Raw genomic sequence first — 13,587 nt, forward strand, 5'->3', positions numbered from 1 at the left:
TAATGTTACCTTAGGTAGCCAAGATGGCGGCTCGTCTCTAATTCCAGCAAGGAAACAGTGGGACGCACGTTCTAACCTAATCTATTCTAACAATTTGGTTGCTAATAATTATGGTAATTTTTAGAATAGGTTAGGTTAGAACGTGCGTCCCACTGTTTCCTTGCTGGAATTAGAGACGAGCCGCCATCTTGGCTACTGTTATGTTGTTGACTCTTGGATATATATATGACGATCAGTATTTAAGAACTATTTATTATTAACTATTAGATATTCTACAAGTGAACACACACGGGGTGAGTTGCTTGACTGACGACTACGACTGACCTCGTTGACCGCTGGTGTCGCCACCAGTACATATCGTAACACGCCCCTTTTTTGAAAATACAAACATTGACAATATATAATATGTTTACAAATTTTTCTGGACTTTGTCATTCTCAGTAAATGAAAACCTGCGAGGCTTATTTATCTGCCTGCCAGAGCGGGTCGTCAGAACACGGGGTTGAGCTGAGACAGGTTCTGTTTGACTGCTTGTCTGCTCAGGAGTAGTTGGGCTAGATGTAGGCATGCTGTTAACTGTATCTTTTATTTTCCCAGTTGGCACTTCTGTTGTTCTGGGAGTCTTCAATAAATGATGTCTATTTCTTCTATAGTGAATTCCGTCTGGTGTTGTAATGACATATGTTCTGGGCATCGGGCCTACTTTGACAACAGATGCAGGTGACCAAGGTTCTTTTGGACTCTTTTTATAGTATACTTCATCACCTTCCTTTAAAGGAGATAAGACTTTAGTGTGCTGGTCATAATAGGTTTTTGCTTTACTCACTTCTGCACGGATTTTGTTGTAGTGTTGTATATCCATGACTCTTGGCCTCAACACTGTTTCGCTGACAGGGAGTTTCATTCTCAGTGCTCTAGACATCAGAAGTTGTGCTGGAGAATATCCACAAGGCAAAGGCGTATTTCTATATTGGAGCATTGCAATGTATGGATCTGAATTATTTTCATGACATTTATTAAAAAGATGTTTAATAGTGCCGACAGCTCTTTCAACAAGACCATTGCTCTTGGGATAATGTGGACTTGATGTTCTGTGAGTTATGTCCCAACACTTTAGGAATAACCTAAATTCTTCTGAATTAAAGGGTGGACCATTATCAGAAACAATGACTGTAGGAATTCCATGACGTGAAAAGATTGCTTTTAAATTTGTTATGACCAGTTTAGCATTATTGGAACTGACTGAGACTAATTTGAAATATTTAGAAAAATAGTCTATGACTAGCAAATAAGTAATATTATTATAATAAAAAAAGTCTATGCCTACTTTTTGCCATGGGAGGTTGACATGCTCATGTGGAATAAGAGGCTCTGCATTGTTTGCTCTTCTAAATTTAATGCAGGCGTGACATTGTTCTACTTTGTTCTTTATATCGACACTTAAGTTTGGCCAATATACAACACTTCTTGCTTGTCTTTGGCATTTTTCGATGCCTAAATGACCTTCATGAATAATTTCTAATATTTTAGAACGAAGACTTAAAGGAATTACAAGTAGACGACCTTTAAACAATAATCCATCAATGACATGGAGTTCTTGACGTATATTAAAGTAAGGTTTTAATTGACAGTCAAGCTTGTTTCTTGATGTAGGCCACTCAGTAAGACAGTATTTCATAATGATTTGAAGATCTGCATCCTTCAGAGTCGCTAGTTTGATCTCTTCTAGACATTCAGGGGACACTGCAAGATTAGTCATCAATAAGTTTGCATGTATACGGAGATCTTCCTCTAGAGAATCCTCTGCATCGGGTGGATCTACTGGAGCCCTACTTAAAGTATCTGCTATGAACAGGAATTTGCCTGGTTTATATGTAACACTCAGATCATATTGTTGCAGATTCAGCATCATACGCTGTAGACGCACTGGCACTTCAGACAATGGTTTCTTAAATAATGTCTCCAAAGGTTTATGATCAGTTTCCACAATGACCCTATGACCGTAAATATATTGACGAAAACGGTTACAACCATACTGAATTGCATACAGCTCTTTTTCTATTTGTGCATAACGTGACTGACACTCAGTCAATGACTTTGATGAATAGGCTATGGGTCTCTTGTTTTGTAGTATGACTGCACCAACTGCCGCTTTTGAACTATCCACAGACAATGTTAAAGGCTGATTAGGATGAAAATAAGTTAAGACTGGGGCATTGCTTATTACTTCCTTTAATAATTGAAACTCTGACTGCTGTTTCTCTGACCAATGAAACGCTATATTCTTTCTTAACAACAGACGTAGGTTGACGGTTTTATCAGCTAGGTTATCAATGTAAGATCCCAAATAATTTACCATTCCCAAAAAACGTTTAAGTTCTGTTATATCCTTAGGTGCTGGTAGGTGACATATTGCACTAACTTTAGCTGGATCAGGACACATTCCATTTTGACTAAAAATGTGACCTAAATACTTGACTTCTGTCATTAGAAAATGACACTTATCTTTATTAAACTTTAAATTAATTTGACGAGCTTTTTCTAGGACTTTTTGCAGTATCTCATTATGGGATTCTAATGTTTGACTATAAATCAGTATATCATCAAGATATATCATGATTCCTTGTATGTCTGAGAACCAATCAGTCATGATTTTATGGAAAATTTCTGGAGCACTTGACACACCATAAGGAAGACGCTTAAATCTAAATCTACCAAAAGGCGTATTAAATGTGGTTAACCTGGAACTGTTTTCACTCAGTTTTATCATCCAGAACCCAGACTGTGCATCTAAAGTTGAAAAATACTTAGCACCAGCTAATTTTGACCTCAGTTCTTCTACAGTTGGTAATGGATAATGACACCTCTTTATTGCTCTATTCAGATTTCTTGGATCTAGACAGACTCGCAATGACTTATCTTTCTTTTCAACAATAACGACTGAATTTACCCATTCGGTAGGCTCACTTACTTTTGCTATAACATCTAAAGATTGCATACGTTCCAGTTCTTTTTTAAATCTTTCGTTTAACATAAATGGTATTTTCCTAGGCGGTTCTATCACTGGCACTATATCTTTGTTAACGGATATTTCATATTCACCTGGTAGACACCCAAGACCCTTGAATACATCTTTATACTGCGACAGGACTGACTCATGATTATTGATTTTAAATACTCTTTTGACTAAGCCTAGTCTTTGGATTGTAGGTAGCCCTATAATGGTCTGACTATCAGTATTGGTAATTACAAAATGAATATTGGCTGACAAATTATCATTGATTACACCATTGACTATCACCGTTCCCAAAACTGGTATATCATTTCCTGAGAATGACGTAAGCCTTACAGCTGTAGGTTGTATTTTTCTAGCAATTTTTAAATTTTTATAATTTCTTAATGACATTACATTAGCCTGAGCACTCGTATCCAAATTACATTCTAACACTTTGTTATTAATCTTAAGTTTTAGGATCCACGGCTCACTTAACCGATTGTTATAACTATTAATAGATCCAATGACAAAGAGATCCGACTTATTACTATCATGGTCGCGATTATCACTAACATTAACATATTTTACTTGTCTAGTACAACAACATTTTGCATAATGACCTACTTTGTTACAAAGCTTGCAGACAGCATTAATAGCCGGACATTTATTTCGGTGTACCTGTCCACAACGCGTACATAATAATTGATTGTCCTGACCTGTTTGACGAAACCTTGAGAACTTTGACGATGACGATTCTCGATGACCACCTATGACTGTCCTCCTTCCGCTACTTGTTGTTTTATTTTGTAGATTTCCACGACGAATGTTGCTGTGATTGAACTTTTCGACTTTGAGTATCTGAGCATCACTGTTCTTTTCAATTTGCTCCGCCTGACGATGAGTAATTTCGATGCTTTTGGCTATGCTGATGGCCTTTGTTAAGTTTAGGCCTTGTTCCTGAAGTAGCCTAGCTCTGATGACTTTATTATTTGACGATAAACCAACGATAAACATGTCTCGGACCAAACTCTCTCGGAGATTATCGAACTCACATGTTAGGCTTAGGTTCTTCAGTGCAGTTACGAAGTCTTCGATTGACTCGTCTGGTTTTTGTCTTCTGGTCAAAAAATTATATCTCTCAATCGTGAGATTAGTTTTAGGTTTACAATGAGACTCAAATTTGTTTACTACATCCAAATATTGACAATTGTCCATATCCAAGTTAAAGGAATTGAAAACCTGTAACGCATCTTCTCCGACATAACGTAAAAATATGGCGACTTTACGGGAATCACTTTCACTTTCTAAATTACTAGCCCGCAAAAATATTTTAAATTTCTGATACTAGATTGACCAGTTATGAGCTAGATTTCCTTCTAATATTAACGATGGAACTGGATTGCCGCATAGTTCCTGTTGACCACTTAAACGAGACAAAGTTAAAGATGGCTGACCTTTGTTACTGACCGGTGAACTCATTATTTCGAGCTGCTGCTAGTAGAAAGACGACGACGACTATAATTTTGACACCATGTTATGTTGTTGACTCTTGGATATATATATGACGATCAGTATTTAAGAACTATTTATTATTAACTATTAGATATTTTACAAGTGAACACAACACGTGGTGAGTTGCATGACTGACGACTACGACTGACCTCGTTGACCGCTGGTGTCGCCACCAGTACATATCGTAACAGCTACCTAAGGTAACATTAGCCACAACTTCTTATGACTCCTCCTTACAATATATGGTGCAAAACAGACCTCTGAATTGGCATAATCTAAATATCTGCATTTCTCATACAGTTTGAAGGCTCAATTCAAGCTCTGAACGAGATGGTTGAGACCTTATCGGAGCTGTAGAGCATATCCGTAGGAGCAAAAAAGTAAATGGGACCGTACTTCCACAAATGACTCTTTGAGAGATACGGTTTCCCAAAATCGGGGTTGCGCAAGATTGCAAGTTGTGTCGCTCCGCAAAGACTGTCGTGTTTAACTGTTTAGTCCACGCAACTGCGCCAGATTTGAATAGCCCGCTTGACTGTTCGTGGAGTACTTGATGTTATATATTACATAGGTCTGCAAGTAAAAAACTGCATAGGATTTTTATATGTTTTCTTATAGATTTTAACTTGGTAAAAACGAAAAAAATACTAAAAAATTCCATCTAGTCAATTTTTTTTGTTACACTCAAGTTTTTGTTTGTAATTAGCATAAAATTTAGGTTGCATAATTTCTCCTGACAGCTTCTGTTGTTTGTGGTGAATACACAGTGAAAAGTCAACACAGAAACATAAGTGAGTTTGTGAAGAAATTTTATTTTGCATGTTTCAATTTGGAACTTGGAAATTAAGACAAAACATGGGCTCTGCATAAGGTGTGCAGAAGATGTGAGGAAGATCTTCGTTTATGGTTAAGAAAAACTCATTTCGTTTTGGCATTTCTATGATGTGGCGTGAACAGAAAAATCACACAAATGACTGCTACTTCTGTTTGGTAGTTGTTAAGGGATTTAATACAAAAAATAAAAAGAAAATATTTTACCCTAACCTTGACTCAGCTATTCGTCCAGTGTCCCATGGTTCTGAAATATCAGTTCCATGGCCACCTTTTAATTTAGATGACATCCTGAGTGAGTCAAAGGACTCAGACACATTAGCTTCCCAGGACAAATCTAGCTCAGATTTTTCTGTTGACGTAGGACCTTAACGTTTTTTTCAGAGTGAGCTCAATGACCTAGCAAGAGACTTAGGTCTTTCAAAAGATGCAGCCGAATTGCTAGGATCAAAGCTAAAAACAAAAACCTTCTATCATCTGGGACTTCATTTTCATGGTACAGGCATCAAGAGAGAGAATTTACTCAGTTTTTCTCCAAAGAGGGAAATCTGGTTTATTGTAATTGATGCTCATGGGCTCATGAAGTGCATTGAAATAGAATATGATTAATCAGAATGGCGCATATTCATTGATTCGTCTAAAACTAGTCTCAAAGCAGTCTTGCTGCATAATGGAAATGTATTTGCATCTCTTCCTAAGGGACACTTGGTTCATATGGGAGAAAACTATATTGACTTGGCTGTGATTCTTGAGAAAATCAAATATCAAGAGCATCAATGGATGGTTTTTGGAGATTTCAAAATACTAACCATGTTGTTGGGTCAGCAGGGAGGTTATACAAAATATCCTTGCTTTTTTTGTTTATGAAATAGCAGAGCGAGACAGCTGCACTGGACAAAAACTGACTGGCCACTACGAGACAGTTTAACTTTCGGCGAAAAAACATCATCAATATGACATTGGTTCTCCCAGAAAAAGTGTTATTATCACTTCTTCATATTAAATTGGGGCTCATAAAGCAGTTTGTTAATTCACTGCCAAGAGATGGGGATTGTTTCAGATATCTGTGTTCCAAGTTCCCAAAACTATCTGAAGCCAAGTTAAAAGAGGGAGTTTTGACTGGTCCCAACATAAAACTTTTATCTGATTCCCTCTTTTTGGAAACAATGGGAGAAAAGGAAAAAGAAGCATGGGACTCTTTCAAGAATGTAGTGCATATGTTTTTGGGGAATACAGTAAGACCCCGTTTAACACGGGGAATACGTTCCTAGATGACAAAGCACTAAGCGAAACAGCGTTAAACGAGACCATTTTAACATGGAGTATACAGAGATAGGGGAACACGTGACCAAAAAATAAGCAAATTTTACTATAATTTTAAGTTATTTTTATATAAATTTTTGAATAATAATATATGTTAAATAACACACAAACATATGCGCACAGAAATGTGAAGTTAATATTTTGTGACGAAGGTCCTGGCTCTTCTGAAATTCTTGTGTTTTGCAATGAAGTCGTGTAATTAGTTTTATTGGTTGCTTTCTTTTTCTTTTCTTAAGCAAATGTCGGTAGCGGAAGATCGCATCCAAAATTCTTGGTTTTGCTTTGGCGTTCCTATCAAAATATGGATCGTTCGGTACAATTTGATCAACGATTTTGGTTATCGTTACCAGACTTTTGCTAAGGAAAACTGTTGAGAAAATTTTTGGGTTCTTCGTCTTCAGAATCTCTATTTTCCAGTTCTACACGAATTTCTTGTTCTGCAGTTCTTGAAGGTCATCATTGGTAAGGCTCTCACCAGAGACCTGCAGTAACTCCCCAATATCCTGCTCATTTACATCTGCTTTATCGATAAGTTGACAATTTGGTCAACCTAACGATGCAGCGATAGGCTCTTCTCGATGAGAATTCTTGGATACTTTCAGTCATAACTTCTTCCACACTCCATTCATGCATTTATCAGTTAATTCTTGCCAAGAGAAGTCGATATATTTCTTACGGCATCCAAGATGTTATATTTTTTCCAAAATTGCACAAAAGAAACATAGATTTAAGAGAGAGCGCTACGACGAATTTCCACATTTTGCTGATGGTTCGTGTTTGGGAATACAGTAGAGAGTCGTTAATCCGAATCAATTGGGGACCGGGGTTGTTCAGATTAGTGATTTGTTCGGATTATCGATTATGTACAAAAAAATATATTAACCTGTCCGATGTTTAAATTTTTCTCCGTTGCATGTCGCTTCGTGTTGAATTTTCATCGATTTTAAGCCTAACGAAAATTTTTATAATAATAATCGAGGCTATTGTATCGTTAAAAATTATTTTTTTATTTTGTACAAATAAAATAAATATATTGAAGAATATAAAAACATGAAAATTATACTTTAGAAGTAAATCTAGTATCAAAAACGTTTGATTCAGCATGACACAGTCTGACTGAAAATTGTTCAGATTACCGGCGATTCGGATTCCCAGGGTTCAGATTAATGACTCCCTACTGTAATTTTATTATATACGAATCAATGAAATACCGCGTTAATTTGAATCAGCGTAAATTTTGAGCGTTTTTTAGGCGTCAAGCAGACCGCGTTATATTGAATCAGCGTTAATATTCTATTTTTGATATCTTAGAAGAACTTTTTTTTTCGAGTATTTTGACTGTTACTTCTGGATTAGTCTGTGAAACAGGAGAATAGAAACGACTCTTCAATTATTTTTATGTAAGTCTATATTTCTTCAAATTGAAGGGCTCCTGGGAAATGTTGTCTTCATGTATGACTTTATATAAATTAAGACCTTTCCAAATATATTTAAACTTTTAGTAATGATTTACGGTACAATAAATGTACAAGCCTAGATGCAATATAACCACTGTCCATAAGTTTTATAAGAAATTTCATACATCTTTTAATAAATAGTGCAGTGAGACTGAATTTACTTAACTCTAACCTTAAAGCGCTACCTGGCACTTTGAACTCTAATAAGAACATTCTACGGATAAATTTGTTCTGAATCACATCTAACTTCTGGTAATTAGATAAGCACCAGATAGGTGAAGTGTAGCTTATTGCATTGTAAACTATTGAGTTAAACAAGTTAAACTGTACATGGATATTTTTTAAATTAGTTATAGCAAATAACTTAATTGCACCATTGATTAATCTGTCAGCCTTAACCATCGTTGCCTTGATTTGTCTGTCAAAGGATATCATGGGAGTTAAAATTATTCCAAGAAACTTAATCTCGTTTACCATTTTTAGTTCTACATTGTTGATGTGAAAGGACATGTTCCTTTTGGGCAGTCTAGACCCATTTATAAATACCATAACATGTGATTTTTTTGGATTAATATTTAATTTTAATTCCTTAAAATATTTAGTAATTGCTTGAATTTTTCTCCTCAGAGCAGCTGCTGTTGGAGCAATGATAACAATGTCATCAGCATAAGCAATGGAATGGATAACAGTCTCATCAACAGGTAAATCCATCGTCCTCATTAGTAAAACTATTGTTTAGATCAAAGGTATAAAAATTAAAAAGATGTGGAGACCAGGGGTCTCCCTGTAACAAACCACGTTCTATCTTGAAAGGTTTCCACTGTTTATTATCCTGTCTAATGATTGCTTCGTATTGTCCGACAAGTAAACCAACTATTTTCACTATTGAACTATCTGCTCGATATCGTGACATTTTATTTTGTAAGTCTCTGATACTTACTGAGTCGTAAGCTTTCTCTAGGTCTAGAAATAATGCAAATACTTTGTCTTTTCCTATATAGCTGTATTTGAACAATTGACAACAATATAAATAAGGCCAACTGCGTGCCACCTTTCTTAATAAAGGCAAATTGGGTTGGACTCTTCAAATTTCCTTGGTCTATCCACTCATTAAATTTTGTCACTAGCACTGATGTAAAGAGTTTTCGGAACGCCGATAGTAAGGCGATAGGACAATAATTTCTGGGGTCCGATCTATCTTCTTTTTTATATAACATATGAAATATCACCTTATTCCATTCAACAGGAACTACTTCGTTATTATAAAAACCATTGAATTGTCTGGCCAGGTAATCAAGTATTGGTATTGTTAACTTTTTGATCACTACATTAGGAATGTCGTCACTTCCGGTTGCAGTTCTATTTTTGAGCTTCCCAATGCAGCGTTGTATTTCTTGAACATTAAAAACCTTTTCCATGAGACTTATATCAACATGTGAATTATCCATAAAATTTTGATTTTTCTTAGGCCGATACTCTGCAGAAAACCGTTCAAAATACTTCTGCCATATGCTATCTGATATATACACAGGCCTCCTCCTCTGGGTAACCGGTCGGCGGAACCTATTTATTATACCCCAAAACTTTTTCGGATCCTTTGTTTCTATCAGACTGTTGTTTAAATCAGAAAAAAATCTCTTTTTGGCTTTCAAAAAACTTCTTAGATTCTTTTATTTTCTACATATCTTTTCCAATCTGATTGGAGATTAGTTTTCCTGAAACATGACAAACTCCTCTGTTTCCTAATTTTGTAATAATAACATCTGTTGTCATACCATGCCTGTTTGTATCTCTGCCATAAATTGTCAGGGCAATAATTGACGCGACAAGTTTCTAACAACACAATTAATTTTTCATAATTTCTTAACGGACCAAATTTTCTCTCCTGATATAATATTTCATTCAACATATTAGGAATTTCTTCTGATAGTTTCCGTGTATTAAATCTTTTGCTCCTTATTACGCTGGACACATTGTATTTATGTGTATTAAATTTTGACGTATTGTTATTCTCTCCATAACCCAGTAGAGCCAGCCTAACTGGGAAATGGTCTGACATCTCCAGATCAAGCACTGTCATCTTAACTTGTAATCGAAGCAATTCTTCTGAGCAAATGAAGTAATGTATTACTGATTTACCAACATGACTTAGGAATGTATATTCAGCTGGGATATCTCCAGCTACCCTACCGTTTAGTATAAAGAAGTTATTATCCTGAACAAACTTTAATAGGTGTTCGCCCAATGAGTTTATCACTTTGTCTTTAGACAATCTTTTATTATCAAGTTTTACCCTGTCGTCTTTGTTGGCCGTATCCAATCTCTCTCCAATGCGGCTATTAAAGTCGCCTCCCAGCAACCATAAGTCTACGTAGTTATTCCACTGGACGATCACTGTTTGTAATTCATTATAATATTTGGAACTATTTGTGGAAGATTGAATATATATTAATAATATCCCTAGCCTTGTTGCTTCCCATAAAGTTTGGAGTCTTGAATCCAAATCTACCAAAGCCAAAATATACTATGGCATAACTTGAGAATGTATTATATAACCAAATGATTTCTTAATTAGTAACAACAACTTGCCTGCTGGTTGACCAAACTTCTGAGTCCTAAGTGCCTCGCTGCATAAAACCTAACATTCTTCTTCCAGCTCCAAATTTTCCAATTTAGTATTATTGGCCATCCACGTCTCTGTAAATCCAACGACTTTGTGTAACGATAGATATTGATATAAGAATGATCATTCGTTTTTTTGGAAATGCCCTGAATGTTCCAGAAACTTACACATATTTTATTAAATCCTGTACAGGTACTATTAGTGCGTGGGCATGGAAGTTTCGCCTCAACATCCTTATTATTATTAATAGTCGTTTCAAAGTTTTCAACATTATCTTCTCTTCCTCATCCAATGTATGACCAAAGTTGCCAGAAGATTGTGTCCCTATAAAAAATGATCTACCAGGATAACTTCATTTGAGTTGATATCGTAGGTAAACACGTTATCCTCTTTTATATAATAGTCATCTCTAACAGTAATTTTGCAACCCTTAGATTTTTCTTGGGATATAATTGGTATTAGTTTTTTCCTCTTAATCCTAGATCGTTTACATAAATCGGCAGTAAACACCAAATTCCCATTAAACTTCTTAAGTCTATTTGACTTTGCTTTCCAAAATTCTCGTAAAATTGAATTTCTCTCAATTATAGAATTAAGCATAATTTTGACTATTGATTTATTATCAGATCTTGAAATTTTAACTAAACTTTCCAAAGAACAATTTGTCAGATCTAACTCATTCTTAATAAAATGGGAGATCTCATCGGCAAGATCATTTGTCTCAAACAGGTAATTCAAAATTATAATGTTGTTTAACTTTCTTTCATTAATAGACTTATCTATCTGAAATTCTAACATACCTCTCAGTTGTTTGCCCGTCCTGATATCTTGTTCTAGTGTATCCATTCTTTGAAAAACCCTATTCAACTCCTCCTTCAAGTCTTTATTTTCCTTCTTCAATGATATTACTTCGGCTTTAATTGTACACAAATCAGAGTTTAGCTGGTTAAACTTTTCCTGTATCAAGTCGTAAATCGCTTTAATGGTATACTTTGACTTATCAGCTTCATGCTCTTCTACTTCCGAAGTCTTCACAAAATAGTCCTGGATATTCGCGTCCCTTATTGTCCCAGTTATTCCTTTCGAAAAGGATTCTACATCTTGATCATGGTCTTCTTCTACAAATTCCATTAAATTGCTCTTATCAGTATTACTCATATTACTTTTTCGGGGTCTTTCATGCCCTTGTTTTTGCATATCTTTGCACTCTGTAGCTTGAGGTGATCTAGTCAAGGGATCTGGATTGGGTTCTATTCCAGCGATAATCAACAAGCATCTAATTAGCCTAAAACATAGTCTATTCGTGTTTATCAAGATTATCCGATAAATCATCCTTTTAATCTTAAACATTGAAACACTCGAACTGTACTACTGAGCTCTGACAAAAAGTCACCAACAGCGCCGACTACCTGCCAACTCCCCCCGTCAGAGCATAAGAGTCAAAGGAACCATATCTCTAAATGTAACTCTCTGTGGGATATAGCTTCCGGAAATTGGTCACACGTGATCGTGAGTTGCATCACGCACTCCGCTAAGACTATCACGTTTAACTATTTAGCCCACATGACTATGTTGTATTCTAATAGTCCACTTAACTGTTTGCAGAGTACTTGATGTTATATAGTTTTAGGGGAGTATGGAAGCTCACCCCACCCAGGCTCTGAGATGCTAGTAACCGTGAGCACCGAAATCATGGTTACATGCTTTGCATTGCCAGGGCAAGCAATAGCAAGCCTTGACAATGCAGAGCATGCAGAGTAGGCAATAATTTTGGTACACAGGAAAAACTGTAGAAGTTAATGCATTTATTATTTGTTATAGGCACTGATTGTCATGCCTATAACGTAACTTGCTTGCAAGCATGATGTTTGCAAGCAAGATGGCAACTGGAACTGCTGCTGTTTGGTTCCACATTTGGAGGCAAATATCTTGCACAGGGTTGGGTGTCGGACTTTTCTTCATTCCTTTTTGATAAATATTGATAGAATAATCACCATGCTGTATTGACTGTTAAACATGCGATAAGCTTAGTGGAGGTCATAGCATGACTCCCTATAGCACCTGTAAGTAGGCTTTAGGCTGATTTATTTTTGTTTTATACATAAATTACAATCTTTATTGTATGTGAAAAACAAAAAGCAAATTTTCAAGATAGTCTACTTACAAGATTATACTGTTAAAAAAGAAGAAAATCTTACTTAATGTAGAAAAATGTTTAAAATTTTATATTAATATCCAAATGTAATACTCCAACTGAAGAAACGTAAAAAAAACTGGGGTCTAAAGTTACTATAAAATAAAAAGAAAAAAACTAAGTTAAGATTCCTAAGAACTCGTGGTATGTCTGGATTAATAGCTAAAAAATACATACCTAAAAGAATAGAATCCAAAATGGAAAAGGATGAGAAGTAATAAATGATAAATTCTTGTTGCAGTTACATTGGTTCTGGGTTATTTTACAGATGAAGATGGCATTTTTTAGGTCTTTTCATGTTATAATGAGAAGACCAAGGAAAATTATTGTTACTATTATCGCAGTTCTGGTGCATTAAATCCTCACTTCATATGTCATGTTATCTTGTATGTCACATTACAGTGTTGTGCCACATCACAGTCATTTCACATTGGAGTGAAAAAAGAATGCTATTCTAAAATTTAAAATCAAAAGTTATTTGAATTTAACAAGAACAAGTAAAACGGCAAAGCCGTATTTGGGACAAGACTATGTCTCTGAATCTCACTGCTAAGCGGGATCACTTTGATGCTCAAGGTGGGTCTTGTTCTCATTCTCCAATCTTTGGTATCGCTGGTTTTGAGCGCAATCGTTCAAACTTTGCTGGCTTCAG

Source organism: Centruroides vittatus, unplaced genomic scaffold (genome assembly GCF_030686945.1).
Source record: "Centruroides vittatus isolate TY-2023 unplaced genomic scaffold, ASM3068694v2 contig_196, whole genome shotgun sequence".
In the NCBI taxonomy this organism is placed as follows: Eukaryota; Metazoa; Arthropoda; class Arachnida; order Scorpiones; family Buthidae; genus Centruroides; species Centruroides vittatus.